This window comes from Aotus nancymaae, unplaced genomic scaffold (assembly GCF_030222135.1).
Source record: "Aotus nancymaae isolate 86718 unplaced genomic scaffold, 86718_ANA_hifiasm-v0.15.2.pri h1tg000057l, whole genome shotgun sequence".
Classification (NCBI taxonomy): Eukaryota; Metazoa; Chordata; class Mammalia; order Primates; family Aotidae; genus Aotus; species Aotus nancymaae.
This window is the reverse complement of record NW_026988471.1, coordinates 67,455,053-67,482,096: the sequence shown is the minus strand read 5'-3', so window position 1 is coordinate 67,482,096 and position 27,044 is coordinate 67,455,053. Positions and strand designations below refer to the sequence as shown.

Below are 27,044 nucleotides of genomic sequence, written 5' to 3'. Positions count from 1 at the left end.
GCGAAAGCTTGGCTGGAGCCTTCTGAAGAGGAAGTGGCCGCAGCATCTGACAAAGGTGCTTCCTTTTTCCTGCGTGGGAGTTAGTATCTGTCAAGAAAGAAGAGAAAATAATGCCTCCGTCTGAGGGCTCGGGGTGAGTCCCACGCAGCTGCAGAGGCCGCCGGAAGCCGCCTGGGCACTCTTCCACAGCGGCCGGCTAGAGGAGGGGCCGCGCGCCGCACCCTGTGTGAGCTCCGGCCTCGCTGTGGAAAGCAGGCCTCCTGCAGCCGACCCCACTCAAACCCCAGTCCCCGGCCACAGGGCCAGCCTGCAGGGAGTTGGCATCTTCTGAATTCTCCCACCCAGTGTCATTAGTGCCGTTCTGTCCCCTGCCTGGGGAGAGTATCCCAGCCCTTTTTGCTGTACGAGGACCTCACTGCAGCTGCCTTCCTATTACCTTTACGGTTAGGTTTTCACTGCCAATAGAATTCAGAAGCCGGATTTGAAGCCAGAGCCCCTTCAACCTGCTGCTTGGTTATAAACTGGCTTTTGTTTTCCCACAGGAGTTCTGCCTGCCATTGGATTAAGTGAGGCCTGTACCGACACATCTTTTCTCCACGGTAACTCCCACCCAGGACCACTCTCTCCTTTCCTTGCCTCCACAGCACTCCGTCGATCACCCTCGTTCCCAGTCAACACTTCCTTCTGATCCCCATCTTCCTTCTTTCCCAGCCAGTTCAATGATGCCCTTGTCTCCTTGGCCTGTGCTGCTGTCCACACTTGCTAATACCCAGTGTCTGCATTCCTCTCCTTCTGCCCAGTGTTGCTGGAGGGACCCCAGAGAGGGCTGAGAAGGCGGGGGGACCAGGGGTAACTGTTCAGCTCCTCTTTTATTCTCTCACACCACAAAGGCCAAAAAAGCAATGAGGTTGGGTGGGTGAAGAGACCTAGGCCCAAGATTCGGGATGAAAGTTCATTCTCACAGCCTTAGCCACTGCATTCTGTAGCTATCTCCAATAGTATCCAGAGTTATCACCCTATTTCTACATTTCACCCTTCGGTCCAGTATTGCTGTCTGAAGAGGACTCCACTATAACTGGGCTCCTTGACCCTCACAAGGGGTCTGAGTTCCCATAATATACCCTTATACCTGGTTCCGTCTGGCAGTCACTTCTTACCTCCCACCAGGGACCTGGTGAGGTCATTACTAGGTTGTATCCCAGGTTGCAAGAAATATTTGAATCAGCTTCCCATTAGACAGACATCATCATCAGAGTGCTTATACTCAGATGTAGAAAAGGCAATTTGATATTTTGATGACAATTTGGTAGCTTGTTTCCAAAGGATTTGCTTTATATCAATGTGTCTTGGCAGGCCCAGTTAAGAACTTTATCTGCGATCTTGTTCCTCAGTTACTTGCTATCTTCAAGGTCTTCTATCTGTAATTAAAGAGCAGCCACTCTGGGCTGATCACTTGCTCTGAGGCTGTGGAAATGATCCCGAAGGAACTACAGAAGGATTTTGGCAGAGTACAATGGGGAGGGGGGATTTTGAGGACCGTATGCAGCTCTGTATCTCTCTAAGTTACAGACTATACCTTGCAAGGACTCTTATCTGTCCTAGAAAGAGGGCAGAGAGTAGGCAAAAATGAAAAGGATAGTTTACACACAAAACTTTTGAAGAAAATGGAAGAGTGAGGCATTCCAGCAAATGCAGAGGCATTCTTTCCCACCTCAATAGCCTCAGTGAAGTCCATCCCCATGTGGCTTTTGTGACCATTCAACTGAAGCAACATCAGACATGAAAGGGAGGACCCCCTTCTAGCAGTGGCATATGGGGAACCTTTACTTGGCTTCTGGGGTGATGCCACCAAATGGAGGCAACTCAGGAGAGGGGGAAATCAGGGAGGTGCCACATGGTGGCTAGAAGGACTCAGGCCCCTTGGGCCACCCCTAGAGACCCACAGACATCGTTAGGACCACTATGGGGTACAGGGAAAACTGAAGGTCTCCAACAGCATTGAAGAAGTGGGAAGGAGTGAGCAGAAGTCAAAAAGATACTGCAGATGGGAGAGAATTTGCTCAGCATAGAAGAAATTAGTTTCTGGTATCTTGTTTATAGTTCTGTGAGATTTTTCATGCTTTGTTGCAATAAAAACAACAAGAAGAAAAGCAAACAAACAAAAAACCCTCCTAGGAGCATGTGTGCATAGCAGAATGACCTGACAAAGGCAGGAGTAAGTGTGAGCATCTTATGTTCTCAGACCTGGCCAAGAGGACCTTTGATGCCTTTGTGGCAGAAAGGCAACCACCTTGTCTGCCTACATCTCATCAAGGCTCTGCCTGGCCGTGTTTTATATTCATAAATGATACTATAACTCTATATCCAGCCAATGTTTCTTTAGTGCCTGTTAACATCCCACCATAATTGGTGTGCCTATGGGTACTGGGCCACCTGTTACAAGCTAGAGAGTGGGGATAGCTGGAATTAGGCCCCAACCTGGAGGAGGGAGACAGTTGGGGTCTCAGATGAGCTAGGTATTAAGCAGGGACACTTTCTATCCCATGTGCAGCACCATCTCCCTCCTTAGCCCACAGTGTTGCTTACCAGGCCTAGCATGAGATGATTAAAATATCTAAGAAGAAAGTCTGGGGGCCTTGAGTTTGTCTTGATTTTGATTAACTTTCCTTGTTAGGTTCTTTGAACAGTCTCTCTTCTTTGTGGGTGTGACTTGTTCCGGATAAAGTAAACAAAGAGATCTGTTACTATTAATGGAGCTGTTTCTCATAATGAAAATAATAACCATGATAAGCTTCACTTGTGAGCCAGTCATTGTACCCTGAGTGCAGGTTCCCAGCCCTTCAGGAAGGAGATCTGAACCAGGCTGAGTATTGGAGAGGGGGCTGCAGGCAGACCGGGGAGAAAGGTGGGAAGACAGTTGCTCAGTGTTTACAGAACACTTTGGGGTGAGTGAGAAATGAGGACCTCAGTGAGGTTAGAAACCTCACCTTACTGTAGTAGAGAGAGGATGAGCACGCCCCTAGCACTGCACTGTTCAGTACAGTAGCTACTAACCACGAGTGGCTGTGTACACCTGAATGAATTAAATAGATTAAATAAGTTTAAATTGAGTTCCTCTGTCATACTAGCCATGTTTGAAGCACTCAGTAACCCTATGTGTTTTGTGGCTACAGTACTGGACAACACAGATGGAGAACATTTCCACTATCACAGAAAGTTTTGCTGGTCAGCACTTCCTAGAACCTAAGTGCTATCATTACAAAGTGTGGGATGGAAATGGGCCATAAAAGTAAGGTAGCATTTTATCAAACAGAGAAATCAAGCTGGAGAGCCCAGAGAAGAAGATGCTTTAGGTGAGAGAGTGAGGCATTCAACCTTGATTAGAGAGGTAGTAGGGAGCTATTTCATATTCCTGAGCAAGGGAGGATCATGATAAAATATAGTTGTATGCTTGGACTGTCCATGCTGAATTTTAGTCTGCAGGTGAGAGAGAGTACTGGAAGGTAAAGAAGAGAAATAGAAGTGCCACATGCCTAGGGATGTTGTTTCTGCAGGAGAAGTTAACAGCTTTTTGCCCCAAGATGAGGCAAGGGAAAATTAAAGAAGGAAGTATGAACAGAGAAGTCAGCTGAGAAACATTATCACTTCCTTTCTTCATCTTCTCATCTTCTGCCCTCTAACCCTCAAAATTATCTGCTCTCAATTCTGACTCAGTCTAGATTCTACTTTGGATGGCTGTAAATGTGTGGGTGAGGTGTGAATAGTTCTTTCAGAGCTGGGGAAACGATTTCAGATATTTCCTCAGTATGTTGATATGAGCCATGGATTTGTTTGGGAACCATGTTTAAATGGATTTGAAAAGGGAGTAGAATTTACATGACTTCCCCCCAACCCATTCTTCCGAGCTATGGACCCATCCATCCAGCTTCCGAACGCACCTCCGTGAGAATGTCAAGCTCATCTTGCTTACCACTTCATCAAACTTACCACCTTCCTCTTTCTCACCTCTACCATTCCCCTGGCTAGCACTGACACACACACCCAAACCTGCTTTACCTCCGCTGGTCTCTCTGTTGTACTTGAGTGACATTCTCCCAGCCAACCAATCAACACAGAAAGCAGCCTGTTCCTTATATTGAGCACAGACAACATTACTTATGACATGAGCCTTCTAAAACATAAGTCTGATCATGTTACTCCCCTGCCTAAAAGCCTCTGATGACCCTCAACACCTCCCTCCTAAAAGGTAAAGGCTAAACTACCACGGAGCTGGAGTCCTTCATGGCTTTTTCTACTGCATTTCCTGCTCTTTCTCCATACCCATGCTGCACTTTCTCCAGGACAGTATGTTAGTCTCTTTGCTGGAATGTCCTCCCGCCCCGCCCCCCACCTACATCCAACTCCACCTCTTGGAAAACCGTCTGGGATTAGCCTTTGCTATTGATGTGTTTGGTTTTGTCGTTTCCCTGCCTTGCCCCCACTTTTCTAGTTAACATTTTCCACATCCCTCTTGATATTCAAAACAGTTACTTAAGATTCAGTTTTCCCATTTTTTGGTAATATATATATTTTTGTGAATTATACTTTGCTGTTTTTAAAAAGAAAACCAGTTTAGTTAATAAGTTGATGTTTTGTAAGGCCCTTTTCCTAGTGGTGTCATTTTTGAATGCCTCATAAATTAATGATTCTGAAGCTTATGTTTCTTATTCTCTGTTTGCTTTTGAACGTATGTGCTCTTATAAAGTGGACTTCTGAAAAAATGAATGTAAAAGACACTGGTGTAAAAAAACAAACAAACAAACAAAAAAAACTTCCCTTCAAGAGTCCCTTCAGGCCCCACTTCCTGTGAGAAGCCTTCCCGGTCCTGCCAAACTTAGTTGCTCCATGGCTCTGGACCCTTGTCAGTGGGGACACATGTGCATCATAGCCTGCATCACTTTGCTTGGTACTTTTTTCTTACCTTATTTTCCCTCTCCACTTGCACTCTAAGAAGACAGGGGTACTGCCTTGATGTTTTGGCCTTGCTCATCCTTGTATCCTGCGTCTAACACAGTGCCTAACACAGAGAGGGAAGGAGAAAGTAGCAGAAGCGCACAGGCTTCTATATACACAACCTTGGGTAAGCCGTGTCCTATCTCTCAGGGCCAGTTTCCTCCTCTGTAAAACTGTGATAATCACATGTATCTTGTGGGGTGATTCATCCACAGGGATTAGTAAGGTTAGGTGTACAGGTCCCAGCCAGTGCCTGCTTCTTAAAACATGGACATTAAATGAAAGCAATTATTATCATAGTATGGACACAATTTTATACTAAATGAGAGAAAAGAAAGAAGATATTAAGGAGGGGAAGGACGAAAAGAGGGAGAGAGATGGAACAGAGGAAGAGTAGCTAGACATTGCACAATAACCCAGGTGCAAAGCCAGAGGCCTGGATTAGAATGGAAGAGGAAACAATATGAAAGGCTAATGCCAACAGGACTCAGCCACCTGCTGAACAAGGAGGATCAGGGGACAAAGATTTTTGTGAGATTTGGGGTTTGAGTGGCTCAAGTAAAATAGCCTTCCCCATTCATTCGTTTCATTCATTCATTCATTCATGGTTGAGCACTTGACACTCACCAGAACCATTTTGGGTCCTAAGGATATGAGATCTGCCAGACATAGCCCTGACAGATCTGGGAGACCCATTCATGGAAGCAAGGAACGAAATCAGAGAACAAGTCCAGTTTGAATAGGCAGGTGAGTCCAGGTCTGGACATGATAAAGTGTGAGCATGGACTGAGAGCTTCAAGCTTCCCAAGAGTTTTGATTTTGATAAGTAAGGCTTATGAATTAAGAAAGAGATTAGGGGGAGAAAAGAGGTACAAGTGAAAGCCAGGAGATTTGAATGACATGAAAATCTCCCACCAGAAAAGTATTTGCATAGATGATCAGAAACCAAAGAAAAGACAGCACAGAGGAAGACGTCACTGAGGGAAGCATTTCTAACTCAAGGCTATGGGGATAAACCGAGATGCAAGACAGAAAAGGGTGCTGTTTTCCTCAGGATTTTTAGTAGAGCTCCATGCCACCTAGAAAAGCATCTGGCAATTGAAGTATCTTGATAAATATTCGCTGAGTTAATAAAATAAATCTTTTAGAATGAAATGTGAGCCGCCATGCAGGCATTTTGCATTTGCAAGAAATATTGGCCAATTTACCTATTCGTGGGATTTCTGGACATGTTCACCGTACCCGCTTGAGCAAAGTGGCCAATGGAAGGTATAATCCCTGATCTAACAATAATGAATATCAATAGTTACTTATGTATTGAGTACTTACCATGAGCCAGCCACAGTGCAGGCACTTTATACGGCTGTGTCATTTATGCTCATGCTCTTCATGGTAAGCACCATGTTGTCACCCTTATTTTTCAGACAAGGAATTGAAGCTCACAGGGGTGAAATGATCTGCTCCAGTTAATAGTTAGCAATCTTATTTCAAAGCCCAATATCCATACCTAAGCCACAACCCAGAAAGGAGCATGTGTTTTTGTGGTAAACAGAGGCATCCACATTGGAGATGGAATCCATGTCTAGTAATTCACAGAGTTAAAGAATCCATAGTGACGTGAACAGGAGAGACCATGCCACCCTTCACTGAGCTGGGAACAAAGCCACTATTCCTAACCTATCATGTGAAGCAGCTGCCTCGGCCCCACTCATTTTACCTCTATGTTGTGCATAAAAATCTTTGTGCCACTATTTCCACCAGTGTATGCTTTGCAAGGCTCAGCAGGCCTTGAAAAAACAGTGACGGAGAAATGGCACTGAAACCTCAGGCCCACCACTGAGGCTGTGCTGACACCCCAACAGGAAAACAGACATATTAGGTAATCCTGCCACGTCTTACCAGCTGCTACCCAAGCTCACGTGAAGAGACCTAGGGATTCTGAGCAAGGCCCAGTGTGGCCGAGGCATTGGGGGCAGGGAGACTGTGCTAAGCTGCTGTGGGCCGGCAGTCAGGCCCACATCGCAGCTGAAGAGGGAACCTGCTGGCGAGCCCTCTGAAACAGCAGACTTGGCATGGCTGCCTCCTGAAATGATAAAAAGATTCATATGTCCTTGCCCACACCTTGCACACACACACACACACAAAACACCTCCACCACATTCACACACACATACGTGCAGTCCCTCCACCTATCCTGTTATCAGACTGTGGGATGGTAGCCTTCAGTTTCCACCCAGAAGGAAATTAGGATGTTTGACTTTGGAAACTTCAGGCTCACTTTCTGCATCCCTTTTCTGTCTTCAAAAGAAACAGCCCTCCATTGAAAAGCACCCATCATTCAGGGAGTTAGGAGGACTTGTACAACTTTTCCACTTTTAAAACCAGGCATTGAGACTTACGATGAATTTATCCTGTGACTCCTCTTCTGGATTTTTTTTTTTAATTCTGAGTTTCATTTTTAACTTTAGTATGAAAAGCATTGCCCCTTCAAAAGGCATCTTTACTGTGAGACTGATGACAGCAAACGAGCTTTCTCTCTGTACCCTGAAATTAAACCACACGGGTCTTCCCAGGGCACTCACCCTTGAGACAAATTTGTATAACCTAATTCATAGAAATATCTAACAGCCGTTCCCTAAATGCCTGCCTCAATACTTGGGAATACTTGGGAATTGGGCAGTTTTAATTTTCTTACGTCCTGTGGATTCTAGAAATGTCCTTTATTGTTTGACAGGTGACTATGTCAACCTAAAGGAACAAATTCTGCTTTGGAAAAAGGCTTGGCACCAATAGCTATGTCTTCTACAGGAAAAATGCTGTCTTGGTAGCAATATGAGACAGAGGGAAATTATCTCTGTGTGTGAGAGAGAGAGAGAAAGAGAGAGGGAGAGAGAATGCCACAGAACGAGAGCAAGAGAGAGAGAGAAATGGTCGGGGGTGGAGAACTGGCTTTCTGTTTCTTCTTTCTCATCAGCAGCTCTGGAAACCTGAGCCAGCAACAAGTCTTGCAAGGTTTTTCTGCACTCCAACAAATTTGTTTGAGGGTGCTTCTCCAGGGCCACCCCACCAGTGTTCATGTTGTGTGGCTTTTGGGTTTCTTAGGAATTTAGAATGCAGTTGCCTCTTGTGGGTCTGCGTGTCTCCATCGGTTGCAACACCTTACCCCGCCCTCTCTGCCTATCTCTGCATAACAGGAAGCCACGTGTAATAACAAGAAGCTTGCAGAATTATGAACGTTTCCTACTGAACACTGCCCCAGAGCTGCCTTTTCCTCAGCACAAAGCAAAGTGGAGATTTGGCAATCAGATGGCGAATTTTCTCTGTGGTGACACTGTAGTTAGTTAACTGCATATGCAAGCTACCTGCTTTCCCAGGCATGAGTGTAAGGAAGAGCAATTCTCATCAGGTAGGACTGCAGGATAATTAGTGCAGTAAGCACTGCCCAGCACCCAGTGGTGTGTTAAATTAGGAAGAGCAATCGAAGTACTGACTCCTCCATTGTCAAAACCAGTCATTCATTTTAGGTAAGAGCTTTTGCTTCACTGGTCACTAGCATTCATAAATAAATAAGTGTATTAGGATGCTTGAAATATTTGTATTGCATAAGCATGGATGAATTATATGCCCCGAGTATAATGACCCTTCCAGGACAATGCTTAAGTACTAGCACTGGCCCTTGGGGAGGTTACAAGCCTTTACAGCCTAACAGACATCACTCCAGTCAGTTTCTGGGCCGCTACAGGTCTTAGGGAACAGTGATTTTAAAGTTTAACTCTACTGAGAGTTAAAGTGACCAACAAATAATGCTAGCAGTGGGGTGGGACCAGGAAACAAGTCATAATATGTTCCTCCTATTCGACAACCTGATAAAAAGATTCCATTAAAAACTGAGAAATTTTAAGACGGATAGAGGATAGATGATACCAATGAATTATTGATTAGTTCTGTTAGTTATGATCAGGACAGTGTGGTTAGAAAATAAAATTTCCATATTTTTAAGGATGCATACTTAAACATGGGGAAAAATGTGTTTGGGATTTGTTTTAAAATATCTTAGCAAAAAAAGGGAATAAAAGAAAAAGAAACGGATAGATAAAGCAATGTGACAAAATCTTCTGTTGAATTTCAGTAGTGAAGGATTCATTATATTTTCTCTGTTGATGTTTGGAATGTTGATATAATAAATAATCTTTTTCAAGATTCTATTAGGCTTAAAAATAAGTTCTATAAGCTTGTTGGCTTTTTTTTTCACATGTCAGCTATTGCTCTGAACTTCAACTTGTCCATTTTCCAAGGCCTGCATTTCAGATCGGTTACTCCTCAGAGCACAGTGGAATGACACTGCACAGATGTTACACCACTCACGTACACATTCCCTCCCGGACAGATCCGCCCTCCGTGCCCCTGCACTGTCACTTTATCAGCTGATGAATGATGAATGGGAAGAACCGAGGGACTCCCGAGGTTTCCAGTATGGGCAGTATTTCCTGCTAAGTCCACTTTTACCCCAACACTTAGCAGAGAGGGAGAAAGGACAGCAGGAACTGGAGGGAGCCAAGGGTGGCCTGTGAGGGAACTCAGGAAGGAATGACTACCTAGAATTCTAGGTGACCTCATGGCAAGAGCTTCCATTTCCAAATTTCCATGAAAATGACAAAGGGACTAGCTCACTAATACAGGGGAAATCTGAAATGAAAGTAAAAGTAAAGAAGGTTGCTGTCTACATGCCATTTTGGGGGAAGAACGATTTCTATAAGATGTAGGCTAGGCAAGGCTAAACTGAAGAGAGCTGATGGTCCCATAACTCAGTGCACACAGAACAGCCTGCCACAGAGGGAGTGGAAAGGACCCAAGAAAAATCTGCACTAACAATGCCTAGAGAGGAACAGCAGCAGCACTGGAGGCAGGGAACAGATAGAGACCCGAGAGCTACTTCCAAGTGCTCACAGAGGCCTGGCTGAGGCATGTTATTTTCAGTTTACCCTGGGTGCCCAAAGTCAGGCCAGACAAAAACTAACAGCTCTGTCCTGCTGGTTCCTCAACCAGGTCACAATACCAGTGAGAACAGAGGGTGCCTTTCCAACTAACCTGGAGCTACACAAGAAGAAAACAAACTCTCCATCAACAGAGAGGGGGGCTACCCTCCCTTAACCCCTTAACTGGATGCTTCTTAAAAAGTTACGCATAAGCTTACTGTACCACCTAGCAATTCCACTCCTGGAAATCTGTTCAGGGGATGTGAAAGCACATGTCCATAACATTTTTCGTATGTGAATGTCTCTAGCAGCATTATGGATGATGATCAAAATTGAAAACAATCCAGAAGCCATCAACACATAACTGGATAAACAAATTGCAGGAAAGCCAAACAATGTAATACTACTCGGCAACACCAAGGAGCAAAGGACTGATTCATGCCATACAATGAATCTCAGAAACATTCAGCTAAGTGAAAGAACCCAAATGCAAAAGACAGCGCAAGGATACTTCAATATTTAAAAAACTAGTAAATGGTTTAGCCCATCAATAATTTAAAAAGTCGTATTTTTTCAAAGATTGTGAACTCGCTTTTGGTAAATTCAACATTAGTTTATATTAAATGTTAATTATGAAGAACAGAAGACTACATTCTTAGATGTTAGAGTATCCCAAACCAAAAAAAAAAGGGGTGGGAGAGAATTGAAAGAATGCTCTATATTGCTGAAAATTGAAAGAATTAAACATTTTTAGGATTCAGGCCGAATATTTGTTTGGTGTTTTAACTGTATATGGAGAAATGATGAAGTATAGCTGAGATTCTTCAAAGAAACAGAAAATGACACAGCAGAAAATTTCTGATACTTCTACTGTGTCGTATAATTGAGAGCTGTGGAATTTATGAACATTTTCACTGCTGTGACACTTTGCAATTCCACTAAAGATTTTTCAGAGTTTGATAAAGCATTCTAAAATTCATGAAAGATAATCAAATACAAAAAAAAAAAAACAGTGTCTTCATTACAGCTAATGACGTGAAAAATTATCAAGTTTTACCTTTTTGTAAAATTTTATTATTTACCAGCATTTCTATCAATTTTGGGCTACACTTCATGGTACTTGAGTAACGCTTTGCAGAATGCAGAGTTTTCTCCGTGATTCTGCCACTGACATCCAGCAGTTCTGTTTCCTCTTCAAAGCTGTCAAACTTATCAGCTGCCTGAAAAATGCTTTAGGGGGTTTCTCTTTTATCACCCAAGGTCCTCACGAAAATGTCAGGACTTATTTTGTATGTATCTGTGAGCAACCGTAGTGCCTCTGTCTGACCTGGGCTTTCTGGGCCCACACACTAGCCTCTGCTTGACATTTTTTTTTTGGCTGGCCACTCCTTCACAGTTCTTATAGAAGAATTAGAAGAGCACCATTTTTGTTTCTTTTTGTGTTTGTTTTTAGCCAGTTGTCACCGAAGGACCAACTAAGCTTTTGTGCAGAGGCTGAAGAAGCAGGAACCAGAGATGCACAAACAGGAGGTAAAAGAAGGCGAACCACGAGTGGGTGACACAGCAGGCGAACACCAGGACACCAGGATACACTCCCAATTCCAAATCCCTCTGGCTTAGCACATCTCATAGCATACGAGATCTTTTGAAGGTAAAAAATGAGTTGTAATATTTGATTAGGGCTATTTTTCTCCAGCTACGACTTGAAATGTTTGATTTGATTTATTTTTTCCATTTATTGAAACATAAAAAATAATTAAATCAAACCAAACAATAAAAAATTTAAAAATCAAACAAAACATTTATTGAAATTTATTTAAATTGATTTTTAAATTTTTTATTGTTTGGTTTGATTTAATTATTTTTTATTGCAGCAAAACACATATAAAATTTACTATCTTAACTATTTTTGAGTGTACAATGCAATAGTATTAAGTACATTCACATTATTGTGCAACCGTCACCATCCATTTTCAGAACTCTTTTCATCTTGAAAAACTGAAATTCTGTACCCATTAAAGAGTAATTCCCTATTCCTTCTTCCCCTAGTCCCTAGTAACCATCATTCCACTTTCTGTCTCTATGAATTTGTCTACTCTAAGCACCTCCTATACGTGGAATTATACAGTGTTTGTCTTTTTTGAATCAGTTTATTAGTATAATGTCCTCAAGATTCATCCATGTTATAGCATGTTGCAGAATGTCCTTCCTTTTTAAGACTGAATAATATTCCATTGAATGTATATACTACATTCTGTTTGTCCATTTATTTGTCAATGGACACCTGGGTTACCTCCATGCTTTAGTTATTACAAATGCTGCTGCTATGAACATGATATACAAATATCTCTTCAAGACTCTGTTTTCAATTATTTGAATGTATATTTAGAAGTGGAATTGTGGGATCATATGGTAATTCTATTTTTAATTTTTTGAGGAACTGCTATACTGTTTTCCATAGTAACTGTAACATTTAATATTTCCACCAACAGTGCAAAAGCGTTTCAATGTCTCCACATCCTCACCAACATTTGTTATCTTCCAGTTTTTTAATAGCAGCCATCATAATGGGTGTGAGGTGCTATCTCACTGTACTTCAGGTTTGCATTTCCCTAATGATTACTAATATCGATAGCATCTTTTCATGTGTTTATTGTCCATTTGCATATCTTCTTTGGAGAAATGTCTATTAGAGTCGTTTGTCCACTTTGAACTAAGTTGTTTGTGGGGTTTTGTTTTGTTTTTTTTTGTAGAGTTTAGGAGTTCTTTACATATTCTGGGTATCAATCCCCTGTTAGATATATGATTTGCAAATATTTTCTCCCATTCTGTTTTTGTTTTACTTTATTGGTAGTGTCTTTTGATACATAATTTTTTAAATTTTCATGAGGTTTCATTTGACTATTTTTCCTTCTGTTTCCTGTGCCTTCGGTGTTGAAACCAAGAAATCAAAAGCCGAATTCAATGTTGTGAAGTTTTTGCCCCATGTCTTCTCCAAGAGTTTTATAGTTTTAGGTATTAAATTCAGTTCATGGATCCATTTTAAGTTCATTTTTGTATATAGTCTTAGGTAAGGGCCTAACTTTATTATTTTGCATGTGGATATCCAGTTTTCCTAGCACCGTTTTTGAAAAGACAATCTTTTCCCCATTAAATTATTTTGGCACCCTTGTTGAAAATCATTTGACCATACACATATATGTGAGGGTTTATTTCTAGACACTGTATTCTATTCCATTGATCTACTTCTGTCTTTATGCCATTACTACACTGTTTTGGTTGATTGTAAGTTTTGTAAGTAATCACATAGTTTTTGAGATCAGGAAATGTGAGTTATCTAGCAACATTCTTTTTCATTTTTTTTTTTTTGCTATCCAGGATCCCTTGAGACTCCTTATAAAATCTAGGATGAGTTTTTTCATTTCTACCCCCCCAAAAAAGTCACTGGTGTTTTGACAGGAATTGCATTAAATCTGCAGATTGCTTTGGATAGTATTAAGTCTTCCAAGCTAGGAAGCCTGGAATGTCTTCCCATTATTTTGTTCTTCTTTAATTTCTTTCAGAAATGTTTTGTAGTTTTTGCAGTTTTGTAGTACAAGTATTTCACCTCCTGGTTAAGTGAATTCCCAATTAATTTATTCTTTTTGATGGTATTGTAAATGGAACTGTTCTCTTAATTTTCTTTTCAAATTGATCACTGTTAGCGTATAGAAGTGCAACTAATTTTTGAGCTTTGACTTTATATACTACTACTTTGCTGGAGTTATTAGTTCTAACAGCAATTTGGTCGAATCTTTAGGCTTTTCTACATAAAAATTATTTATCTCTAAACAGAGTTAAGTGTACCTTTTCCTTTCTAATTTGGATACTTTTAATTTCTCTCCCTTTCCTAGTTGCTCTGTCTAGGGCTTCAAGTATTATATACCACAGAGAAGTTACAAAAGTCAGCATCTTTGCCTTGTTCCTGATCTCAGAGTAAAAGCTTGGAGTCTTTCAACATTGAGTATGATGTTCACTGTGAGTTATTACTTTTATTACATTGAGGTAGATTCCTTCTGTTCTTGGTTTGTTGAGTGTTTTTTCATGAAAGAATGTTGAATCTTGTCGGACACATGACTATCATTTGAGATGATCATATGTTTTTCCCCTTCATTCTGTTAATGAGATGTATTAATGACATTGATTGATTTTGGTATATTGAATCACCCTTGCACTCCAGGAATAAATCGCATTTGGTCTGGTTGTATAATCTTTTAATGTGCGGTTGCAGTCAGTTTTCCATTGCAGCATTTTGCTGAGGATTTTTGCAGCAGTGTTATAAGGGATATTGATCTGCAGTTTTCTTGTAATGTTGTTGTCTGGCTTTGATATCAAAGTAATGTAAAATGAGTTAGGAAGTTTTCCTTCTTTTTCAATTCTTTTAAAAAGTTTCAAAGAGGCTGGGCGCGATGGCTCACGCCTGTAATCCCAGCACTTTGGGAGGCCGAGGCGGGTGGATCACGAGGTCAAGAGATCGAGACCATCCTGGTCAACATAGTGAAACCCCGTCTCTACTAAAAATACAAAAAATTAGCTGGGCATGGTGGCGCGTGCCTGTAGTCCCAGCTACTCAGGAGGCTGAGGCAGGAAAATTGCCTGAACCCAGGAGGCGGAGGTTGCGGTGAGCCGAGATTGAGCCATTGCACTCCAGCCTGGGTAATAAGAGCGAAGCTCCGTCTCAAAAAAAAAAAAAAAAAAAAAAAAAGTTTCAAAGAGACTTGTATTCTTCTTTAGACGTTTGGTTGAAGACATCAGGTCTTTACTTCATTAGGAGATTTTTGATTATTGACTGAATTGCCTTGATTAGAGGTATATTTAGATTTTATTCTTTTTTAAACTAAAACTATTCTTTTTAAACTAAAACAATTTAGGCTTGATAGGTTTTGCGTTTCTAAGATTTTTTCCACTGAATCTAGATTATCAAATTTGTTGGTGTGCAATTGCTCGTTGTACTATTGTAACTCTTTTTATTTCTGTAGAATAGGTAGTAATACCCCACTTTCATTTCTGGATTTAGTAATTGGAATCTTCTTTGTTTTTTCCATGATCCATCTACCTAAAGGTTTATATATTTTGTTGAACTTTTTGAAGAATCAACTTTTGGGTTTGTTGACTCTCTTTTATTTTTATATTCCATATTTCATTTATCTCTGTTCTAATCTTTATTATTTTCTTCTTTCTGCTAACTTTGGATTTAGTTTACCCTTTTTTTTCTAGTTCCTTAAATTATAAAGTCCAGTTGCTGATTTGGGATCTTTCTTCTTTTTAATGTTAAGTATTTAAATCTATCAATTTCCCTCTTACTCCTGCTTTATCTGTTTTCCATAGTTTTGACATGTAATGTTTTTAAAAAAACTCCTTTGTCTAGTAGATGTGCCATCAGGTCTTTGTGAGAAAGAGTTTCTGTTGGTCTTAGTTTTCCCCTTTGAGTGGGCCACACTTTTCTGTTTCTTTTTATGCCTCATATTTTTTTGCTAAAAACTGGATATCTGAACCTAATGATATGGCAACTCTATAAATCAGATTGTCCTCCGTCCTACAGGATTTGCTGGATTTTATTTGTTTGTTGTCATTGTCGTAGGTTGTCTCTGTGCCAAGGATCAGCCTGAGCTGCAAACTTAGTGTCTTCTTAGGTCTTTTCTGAGGCCACAACTTCCCCTGGGGATGTTCAATATCTTTCTAACTTACCTCATATATGTGGTTACTTTTGAATGTCTTAGTCCTCAATATCTGGCTCCCAAAAAGGGAAAAGGAGAAAAATGAAGGAGACAGGAAAAGGCACAAGCTCTGTAAATCCCCTGGAAGTCACTACAGCCAAAGTGGGAGGTGCTTGCAACAACACGGAGCGGTACAAACACATGGTTGCCATTTCTTTGTCTGTACCTCTGTGATTGGAGGAAGCATCAGTGACCACAACATAGATCCCTGTTATTTGTAGGACAGGGTTCATTTTTCCCACCTTAGCTCCTGCCAGTTGGGCACAAGGTGCTCCTGGAATGTATGCACATCTGGAAAGCCTGCCACAGTGCCAGGGGTAGAAGATGGGTAGCCACTATTGTGTTAAGAGCTGAAACTCACTGAAATTAAGTACAACTCACTGTCCAAGCCTTCTTCTGGAAAGTTGCCAGTTTTGATTAGACACCAGGGTTCCAAAATAGTTACATCAGACAGACTCGGAAAGAGTAATTGTTGTCTAAGCAGGGAGATAGATTCGGCCATCTTCACATAATCCTCTATGGGCTATATTTTAAGGGTATAATTTTATTAAATTTGAGCATTTAATAAAGCATTTATTTAATGAGCACTTCACATAATTTCCCTATGTCTTTATTTTCTCATTGTCTTAGTTAATATTCTGGTATATGTGCATATACCTTGTAGAGATTCATCAAACATAAAATAACATGTTTTATAATAAGCTGGTTTAGGATACATTTAGAAAAGAAATAGTAAATATCTTAATGTAAAAGTGTAGAAATGGAAGAAAGGTATTTGCTTTGTGTGCTCAAGAACAAATCAGATTTTTCCTCTTTCAACTTTTTAACTCAACCATTACACCCACTCCTCTTTCTTGGCATTTCCTTAGTGTATCAATTGTGAAATGAGCCAACTTAAAATCAGACCCAAGAGAAGTAGGTAGAAGTTGTACTCAGACTCAAGAAAAAGCATACAAAAATTTCTGTTCCTTTTAATATATGGGAATATGTTCCAAAATACAAATAGATAAATGTAACTGACTAATGGGCTTTAACATTAAATTCAATTAATACATAGCATGCATATGTTATACCCAGATGTATTGGCAGGGGGTGGGAGTGAGTTTTCAGAATGCCATTTTGAATTAATTTGCATAATTTTGAAAAAAGAGGATCCAGTATGATATTTTGGAGTGTTCTGCCATAAAAATAGCACTGCTCATTACAATCTTCCAGCACTTTTCTCTGAGTGATAAAAGATATTTTGGAAAATGTGGCTTTTATGATCTGTGGGAGGAGGCCTGGAAAAGGAGGGCTGAGGGTTCAGAGTAACACAGGAAATCTGTGTTTATAATGCTTAAGTGTGTGGGTGTGTTCGTGTGGGCAGTGCTGGAGAGAAAAAAATAAAAGAAAATGTTTGCAAGTCATTGCAGGCAGGAGTTAAACAAAAGACTCAAAGAGCCTATAATATTTATGAAATGTATTCAATATTTACAGAATATACTGCATTGAGATTATCAAAAACAACTCATGACACCAAAAACACAATCCATAAAATAAATATTTGATATTTGACTTTATCAAAATTAAAACTAAGAGAATGAAAAGCAGGCACTAAGAGAGTGAAAAGCAAGCCACAGACTGGAAGAAAATATTTGCAGAGCAGATGTCCGAAAAGAACAAAACTCAGCAATAAGAAAACAAGAAAATGTTTTAATAGACAAAATATTTGATCTGAGACTTTATCAAATGAAATTATGCCAAACAGCATTAGTCATTAAGAAAATGTAAATTAAAACCACAGTGAGGTACTACTACAAATATATTAGAATAACATAAATTTTTTAAAAACTAACAATATCAAGGATCAGTGAGAATCAGAAACAGCTGGAACTTCTATACCTGGCTGGTAGGAACATAAAATGATACAGCCCCTTTGGGAAACAATTTGGTAGCTTCTCATAAAGTTGAATATATACTACCATATGATCCAGCAGTAGCACTCCTCAATATTTACTTAAAAGAGATAAAACATTATGTTCACACAAACTTATAAGCAAATATTTACAGCAGTTTATTCATAATCTCTAAAAACTAGAGACAACCCCAGTATCTTTCAAGTGATGAATAAATACATTCATACAATGGAATACCACTCAACAACAAAAAGGACAAAACTATCAATCCGAGTAATAACATGGATGAATCTCAAATGCGTTATGCTGAATAAAAGAGATGAAGCTTCAAAAATTACACATTGTAGTTTCATTTATATGACATTTTGGAAAAAAGCAAAACCATAGGAACAGAGAACAGGTAAGTGGTTGTCCAAGGTCTGGGTTGGGTGAGAGGGGCTGACTAGAATAGATGGGCGGAGGAAACTTTTTACATTGATGGAACTCTTGATTGTGTTGGTTGTTACGTGGCTCCATGTATTTAACAAAACCCATCTAGTTGCAGATCAAGATGAACACATTTTACTGAACGACAATTTTAAAATATTGTTTTCATTTGGTCACATTTGTTGCACATTTGTTACACAGAGCTGACATTCTCACCTCCTCCTAACCTTCAAATGTTTCCACAGATCATTCAAGTTCTGAATAAAAAAAACAAGTGATGTTTATTATTCCATAGCGACTTGGTGAGGTAAGTAACCTGAAAAAACCTGACGTGGGGAAGACTACGTTCAAGTGAGACATCAAGCTAAATCTACCCCGGTGATCTGGGAGTAACATCTCAGAGTGGACTGATAGCACCCCTTCATTTAGCTTGCTCTTTTAACAGGTGCTAGGGAAATCCATGAGGTGCCATCTCTGCTTCAACTTCCTGTGACGAAAGCCCTACCATGATCCTCAACCACATTACTTATTTTGGTGTCCCAAACAAATAAGAAAATGCAGCCAGTAGCGTTTCCTTCCATAAGTCAAATAGTACTGGGTTTTAGTATAAAGGAAAGCCAGATGCTGGGCAAGTTGATGTGGTTAAAGACCCTGCACAGGAGTTCTCTTGTGGAAAGTAGCAGAAAACCCACTAATGTTCAGGAGCTCTGCTATCTAGTCTTGATTCTGCCACTAACTTGCTGTGTTACTATATGAGCATTTCACATAATTTCTCTATGTCTTTATTTTCTCATTGTCTTAGTTAATATTTTGGTTGCAAGAAACAGATACGAAATCAAGTTGGTTTACTCTAGATACAGATAAATAGAAAGATAGATAGCTAATAGTTCTCAACTGGGAGATAGTTTTATCACCCACGCATCTACCCCAAGTAGACATTTGGCTATGTCTGGAGATACTTTTGGTTGTCATAACAGGGAGGACTGCTACTGTCATCAATTGGGTAAAGTCCAGGGACTACCCTACAATGCGTGGCCCCCAACAATAAAGAATTATCTGTGGCCGGGCGTGGTGGCTCACGCCTGTAATCCCAGCACTTTGGGAGGCCGAGGTGTGTGGATCACCTGAGGTCGGGAGTTCGAGATCAGCCTGACCAACATGGAGAAACCCTACCTGTACTAAAAATACAAAAAAATTAGCCAGGCGTGGTGGCGCATGCCTGTAATCCAAGCTACTCAGGAGGCTGAGGCAGGAGAATCGCTTAAACCCAGGAGGCAGAGGTTGCGGTGAACTGAGATCTTGCCATTGTACTCCAGCCTGGGCAACAAGAGCAAAACTCTGTCTCAAAAAAAAAAAAAAAAAGAATTATCTGAATTATCTGGATCAAAATAGTGATGAGGTTGGGAAACCTCGATATCTGTCTATCTATCTATCAACTATCTCTTTATATATATATTATATATAATATTTATGTATGTGTAATTTTTGAAGCATAGTATATTATTTCACAATATCTAGGGAAATTTGGGGGGGTGGAAATCATGGCTCAGGAGGAGTAGAAATCAAGGCAGATTTTGCAGGTTTTGAGTTCTCAGCAGAGTTCAAAGGCCTTCCTCTTAGTGCCCTCTGACTTCTAGGAGTCACTTACAAATGCCCATTCTCTGTGAACCTCAGACTGAGGGAGGAAATGAGATAGACACAGCTTGAGTCAGCTGTTTACTCTGCTCTAGTTGGCTATGTCCAAGGCGAAATGTTCAAGTCAAAGTTCAAGCTGGTAACTATCCTTGGAGACTGGGTCAGGAGTCCTTGGAGACTGGGTCAGGAGCCTTTAGAGAGGTGGAGTTGGGAAAACAGCCCTAAGGAGGCCCATTACACTTATCTGTAAAGCAGCAATAATGCCACCCCTCCTCTGGAAACCTACTACTAAATAAAAGGCTATCGGTCCCAGGGGAACTTGGAAACAGAAATGGCAGGTGTCTCCTTTACATGGAATTCATATTTCTGTTTTTTTTTTCTATCTTGAAGAACAGATTTCATTTTTTACACTTTTATAAAACAAATGGAACCATGACTTATGTTCCACAATTTCCACAGCTGACTTCATGAACTTTAACAAGTTTTCCTTATTTATAGCAGTCCCAAGCTTTATTCCCTTGGAGATGTCAGGACGTGGAGGGTAATTTTGTTGCTTGCCCTCTGTGCTTTAAATACCGACTGAATTGAAAGGACAGTAAATCCCTGCCCCACACAATAAGTGGGGTCCAGAAGGGTTTTACGTGGGGTCTAAAATTCAATCAACTACTCATGGTCGCGTTATTTTGAAGCGAATGAAATGGCTGCCACGAGCCTACACAGCTGGCCAGTTGGTAGCGCCAACTGAAACCTGTCCCTATCTTGGCTGAGTTTTGCCGCCATCTAGTGGCCACTTCCAGCTTCAGTTTGCACATCGCAGTGAACAGGATGCGGGCTCATAGTTGGCTGGCCAGGACCAGCGTTCAGCAGGCCATTCTAGGGATTTCCCAGTTAGTTGTCGCTCTTGGATTGGCCCAGACCAGGAAGACTAACATTACAGGATTACTGATTGAGGTGCTTTTCTGTACTTGGAAACACAAAGCAATGGTTTTAACTTTTGTGAGGTTACAGGCCCCTTTGAAAATCTGCCTATATGCATATAATTTTTCATAGAATTTCTAGAATATAGGTCTGACACAGATGTTAGCTGGGTATAATTGTAAGTCATTCTGAAGTTGTTTGGAACAGAAAGGGAAAATGGCAAGGGCATGTGTGAGAAAAAGGAGGAGGAATTCTACTGCTAACCAGAGGATTATAATCTTACTGTCCTCTAAAATGTGCCAAATGCCCGTGGCTCCTCAGTTGTGTTTATATATGCTGTGTATTTCCACCTTAGCTTTCCACTGTTAAAATTGGTTCCATGTTTTACATGCCTGAGTTTTCCCTGGCCCCTCCTTTTCTCCTCTGGTTTCCATCAAAGTCGCTGGCCGACCAACAATAGGTTTAGGTTGGGAGTGAGAAGACTGGCTGGGATTAGGCCAGCACCTCCAATTGGCTGGGTGAGTGAGCAAGTCCTGCACCCTTCCTGGGGTCCGTGTGAGGAGGAGCATCCTTTAACCCCGCTTAAGATGGAATGAGACTCTGTGTATAAGTGAAAAACATTGAAAGAGTCAGAAGCGGTATACAATTTCTGGAGTCTGCAATGTTATTCTAAAAACAAGTCCTTCTAGGATACTCCACAGTCAATTCATGCTTAAAGCAGGTGAAATAAATGTCAGCTGGACTTGCTGGAAGAGAAAGGATGTGTTGTTCTAATTTCCATGGGACTGCTGACAAGCGATATCAGTAACTATTATTAGTGCCTCCTCCCCACTACTCATAAGCAAAAAACTTTCACCTTTGGTTTCAGTAACCTCCTAACACATCACTTTTACCTCATGGACTGTTAATACATTACTCAAAACTGTACTCTGGAATATTAAATAATGATTTAATGTATATTTTTGGAGAAGGAAGTTTTGCAAAACTCAAAACCACTACCATAAAGTAACACAATTGCAAACATTTTGGGGATGTGTTGCCATTGTGCTGTGGCTCTGGGTCTTAGCAACACTTATGGCAGCAGATCACAAACTTTGCTGTATATCCAGTCACTTGAGAGCTTAGAAAAGTTCGAATACCTAGACCACAGCCCTTGTTACTTAAATCAGTATCTCTGGAGTGGAACCTGAGCAGAGAATTTTTTTAAACCTCCCCAGGACAGCCAAGTTTGGTAACCACTAACTTAGTGGAGGAGTTGAGAATGTTCAGCTCAAGAGCTGAGGCTGCCTTTGCACGATTCCCTTTTGCCTCCGGGTGACTGCTCTGATCAACGAAACTATCGACACTTGCAGGCACTGTGGTGCTCGCAGAGAATAAAGGCCATGAAAAGTGCAAGATGGGAAATGGTTAAGAGGCTTACAGTGTAATCTAGGCTTGAAAGATGTGGGTGGGAGACCCCATGGGAGATCCCGCAAGTGCCAAGGCAAGGGTCTGAAGCCTCAGCCTGTTCCCATATGAATACAGAATTAGAAAAGAATTAGAGATATAGTTACATAGTTATTCCTATATATAACCATGAAAAATCACATAGTTCTTCATATGTAATCACAGAAATATATATACTCAATATAATCTTTTAATCTTACTAATGACTATCAGGTTATGAAACATGGAACTGAGATGACATTGTAAGCAAAGTGATCCTAAGGCAAGATGTTCTAAGCCCTCTGTCACGCCCGCCCGCATAAGGGGCGGGCTTATGCTGGAGGGCGCCTCGGCTGTGCAGCAGTGCCGGTGCTGGGAAAGCGCCTGTTGTTTAGCCAGCTAGGGAAGGAGATGTCCAAAACGTCTGAGACATCTCCCTCTTCAGGGGAGTTAGGAGACAACTCCGCTTCTCCAAGCTCTTGTGGTAGGCCTGATGGCTGGCTGTCAGGGAGGCCAGCGGACATCCGGGGGCTTAACTGTCCCTGTGTAATGCTGTGCCTCAGTGGTCACGTTCCAGATCTACTTTCATGCTCCACTTCTGCACCTGGTCCCTCCCTTTCTTAAAAGATAAAATCAGTAACAGTAATATAAATCTTAATGTCTTTGTTCTTTCTTGACAAGTATGAGAAAAGTGCTGACACATTAGGTTTTCTCCTCGCCTCGGCTACTTGAAAGACCTGGGCCCCTATCTCCAAGACACGCGACTTACCTGACCCTATCACTGACCAGCATTACCTCACCCTACCTACCCTGCCCCCTGCGTTGCACTCAATAAAAATCAGAGTGTCCAGGCACTTGGGGCCACTGCCAGACTCTACGCTTTGGTTGGCAGTGGATCCCTGGGCCTAAACTCTCTCTTCTCTATCTCTGTGTCTTCTGTCTTTTGTTTTTACAGTTTCTCATCTCCACACCTGTAGAGAGGGGCTCACAGCTCTGCTCTGATGGATGGCATTAGGATCCTCATAAAAGGGCTTGAGGGAGTGGGTTCACCTTCTTCTGCTCTTTCATCATGTGACGTCACAGCACTCCTCCCTTTTGCCCTTCCATCCCTTTCTGCCATGTGAGGCCACTGAGAGAGCATCATCTACAAGGAATGAGCCTTCACCAGACACTAATCCTGTCAGCACCTTGATCTTGGACTTGCCAGCCTCTAGAACTGTAATAAATAAATGTTCTGTATAAATTGTCCAGTCTCAGGTGTTTAGTTACAGCAGCACTAGTGGACCAAGACAGTAGGTGTAGTACGTTTGTCTGGCTCTATTGAGTGCCCACCTCAGATGACTGGTCATAAATTCAAAGTGAATCTAGGCAGCTCAGGGGTGATTTTCTCTAGTGATGTTCAGCTGTCCAGGCACAGGCACCAAGAAGGTAGATTATTGGGTTTAAACAGGGTTAGGGGTTATGATGAGGAGAAATGGCCAGAAAAGTTAAGGGTGTATGTTCAGTAGTAGATTTAATGCTAGTTATGAATCTCTGGTAAGGAGGACTAAAGGGGTAACTGATAGTGAAAAAATGGTGAGACCAGTGGAACGCTGGCTCACTGAGGTCATATCAGAGAGTTGCTGGAGTGGGTGAGCTGGGCACATAGGATGTGGTAGGCATAGAGTGGGAAGTCTGAAAGTGAGATTTCAGAGATGGTACAATTATAGGGAGTGATGTGGTTTATTTATGACTATGAGTGGCTGAGCTGGTAGGAGGAAGTATTATCTAACAGTTCTCTACAGGAGGCAGAACTACTGGCCCCATTTTTCAGATGAGAAAACTGAGACACAGAGACATTAAACTGACTTGCCCAAAGTCAAAGAAATGAGAAAAAACTGAGCTGGAAATCAAAGCCAGGCTCATCTGCCTTCAAGGGCCTCATTCTCAAAGACTTCCTACCACATTCAGGTATGGCTTCCTAGTTAAGTCAAGTGTCTTTCTTTTGTTTCTCTTTCAGGAAATGCTTTTTATCTGGAATCTTACTTTTTATCTGTGAAGACACAAAGTTGACTACATTATCAATCACTTTCATTACCACGCTGGGCATTTAAGGCCACAGAAGGATGAGACTGGGATAATTTTGTGCTGACCAGAAAACTGGTTAAATCCAGGGTTTCCTGGGGGAGAAATAATGAAAACAGACCATATTTACTGGTGGAAATGCAACTACGTTGTCTGCGGGCACTCTCTATTGGCTCTAAATCAGAATAACAATGTGGGATTAGAAGCTTGATTTGTGGCTTTTTGGAAGGCGCATATAGACTTGAATGGACATGTAAAAAACTTGCCCCTTGTAGATATCTAGGGGCTATTGCTCAAATGGGCCAAGAAAAGCTTTTCTTACAGAACAAACTCTGTGTCAGCTTTTTAAATGTCACAGTCACAGTCATGCTGCATATGTCTAATTCCCTTCAGTGGGACAGCCCCACTTCCTCAGAGTGTCTCCAGTGAGATGGTTAGAATCTTAATCTTTTTCATTGTCTTTCATTCTGAGCCTCGTAAACTGTCCAGCACATAGTAAGTGTCCAATAAATATGTGTCAATTAGAATAGAAGAAAAAATGAGTAAAACAGAACAATCTCATGGAAGGGAGGGGGACTAACCGTACCTGGGTAATTCAGGAAGCCTTCCCAGGAGATGGGTGGTGGCCATGGTAATGGGCAGGGAGGGGTAGAGTTGAAAGAGAAAAAAAAAAAAATCCAGACAGCCCATATATAGGACCCACAAGGTGGGAATTTCTGTGTGATCCTAGAAAGAAGTACCTTGCAATACACTGACAGATGTGGCTCCTAATCTTCCTGGAGAAAAGGTGAGCAAGACTAAAAGATTTCATAAAAACAGATGGAGGAAGCTAGCATGACAGTTTCAATGAGGCTGAAAAAATGAATTTGGAAGGACTTCTAACCATGAGCACTAAAAAGAAAGAATAATGACTCCGGATTTAAAGATATTTTCTCCTAAATCAATTTTTACCATACATTGTGTGGCTTCTCAGGAAATTCAATTCAAGAAATATACAGGACACCTACCACAATTACAGCTTTGTTTTCCCAAGCCTAGAGAACTGATTCTAGGGTGACTTTCCTGGTTTTTACACTGAGTTCTATGTCCCAGGAACCCCCCGAGTCCCAGACAAACCAGGCCAGCTGTCACTCTACCTGGGAAGGAGAATGAGGAATGCTCAGAGAAAGATCAGTGCCAAGATCAAGATCAAACAGGTTGGTCTCACGACGGAGCAAAAGGGCTGGGCTGAGAATGGACTGGAGGTGACTCTATATCTGCTGTCATCCTAACTCTGAGTTGTCTGTATAAGAAGATTCCTCACCCACTAGAAAAGTGGATTTCTGGCTTCCATGAATGACCAGGTGCATGGAATCAAATGTAGAATGACAGTCAAAGGGGAAGAATGCATGCACAAGAGTCCTTGGGTAGCAACAGCAGAATTGAGGACAAGAAAGACAGGAGCCTCATTTTGAAGGTCCTGCTCTTCCCCCACAATTATATCTACAAATAATGATCTGAAAGAGAATGTTAGGCCGGGTATAGGACCCTTACAGCAAATAGGAAACACTGCTCTGCCACTGCCATAACCCACATGCAAGTGATCACAAGCAGGTAAACACTGAGCCCCTGAAGCCCAAACTAACAACTTCCAACCTCACTTCAGCAGCCAGAGATACACATGACAGTAGGAGAGGGTCGGCAGCTCTAGCGGAGGAAGCACTAAGTCATGGAGGAGAGTCTTCCATGCAGCAAATAACCCACAGTCACTTTTTGCCTACCAAAAGCAAGCAAAGTTTGAGGAACTGCTCCTGTCATAGCACAGAGACAATGACATTTCTACAGCAGGAAACTTACCAGAAACTATCATTATCCTTATTAGAAAGTCACAACTCAGGCCTTTTACTGATTTGGAAAAGAACTGGCAAAAACAGGCAAACAAAACAAAGCAAAAAGGAAGAAAACATAGAATAGCCATGCAGAGGCCGGGCGCGGTGGCTCAAGCCTGTAATCCTAGCACTTTGGGAGGCCGAGGCGGGTGGATCACGAGGTCAAGAGATCGAGACCATCCTGGTCAACATGGTGAAACCCCGTCTCTACTAAAAATACAAAAAAAAAATTAGCTGGGCATGGTGGCGCGTGCCTGTAGTCCCAGGTACTCAGGAGGCTGAGGCAGGAGAATTGCCTGAATCCGGGAGGCGGAGGTTGCGGTGAGCCGAGATCGCGCCATTGCACTCCGGCCTGGGTAACGAGCAAAACTCCGTCTCAAAAAAAAAAAAAAAAAGAATAGCCATGCAGACAAAATTGATACAATTCATGCAAATTGAGAAGGAAGTGAATATATGGCATTTGGAAGCATAAAGGGTAAGAAACAGAACATGACGAGTCAACTGCAAACCAGCATGTGTGCTGTGAGCCAGGGACAGACACTGGGCAGGAAAGGAGATGTGCAGATGTTGTAAAAACCGTATGTCTAGAGAAAAGAAAGAAGAACTAAACTTAACCGAGACAAACAAAACCCTAGCACTGCTGACTGTGGTTTTCACCAACAACTTCAGTCAAAGGAGTTATCAGACCTCCATTGTAGCTAATGTCCACGACAATAATGATAATCACTAGTGTTTATGAAGCACTTACCAAATACCAGATCTTATGCTAAAGCTTGACGTAGATCATCTTTTATTCTCACAATAACTGCATGAGTTAGCACTAGGATTGCACTTATTTTACAGTTGGAAAACCTAAGGACCAACATCACACAGTGACCAATTGGTGATACTGGGATTAAAAGTCAGGCCGTCTGGCCCCCAGAGCCAGCTTTCCTTTTCTTTCTCTCTCTCTCTTTTCTTTTCTTTTCTCTCTCTCTCTCTTTCTTTCTTTCTTTTTTTCCTCTCGCTCTCTTTTTCTTTCTTTCTTTCGACATGGAGTCTTGCTCTGTTGCCAGGCTGGAGTGCACTGGAACGATCTCTGCTCACTGC

At 41.4% G+C, this 27,044-nt stretch overlaps 1 protein-coding gene and 1 long non-coding RNA gene across 4 annotated transcripts in view; one reads left to right on the top strand and one right to left on the bottom strand.

The window, feature by feature from the left end:
• Nucleotides 1-27,044, bottom strand: part of ARHGAP25 (Rho GTPase activating protein 25) — an 85,033-nt gene that overhangs the window by 51,504 nt on the left and 6,485 nt on the right. The window lies entirely within an intron of this gene.
• On the top strand, nt 4-25,994 carry LOC105733278 (uncharacterized). The gene is made up of 5 exons (XR_010337948.1): nt 4-133; nt 543-599; nt 11,422-11,619; nt 18,291-18,352; nt 24,023-25,994. It is a non-coding gene; the product is annotated as an uncharacterized LOC105733278 (long non-coding RNA).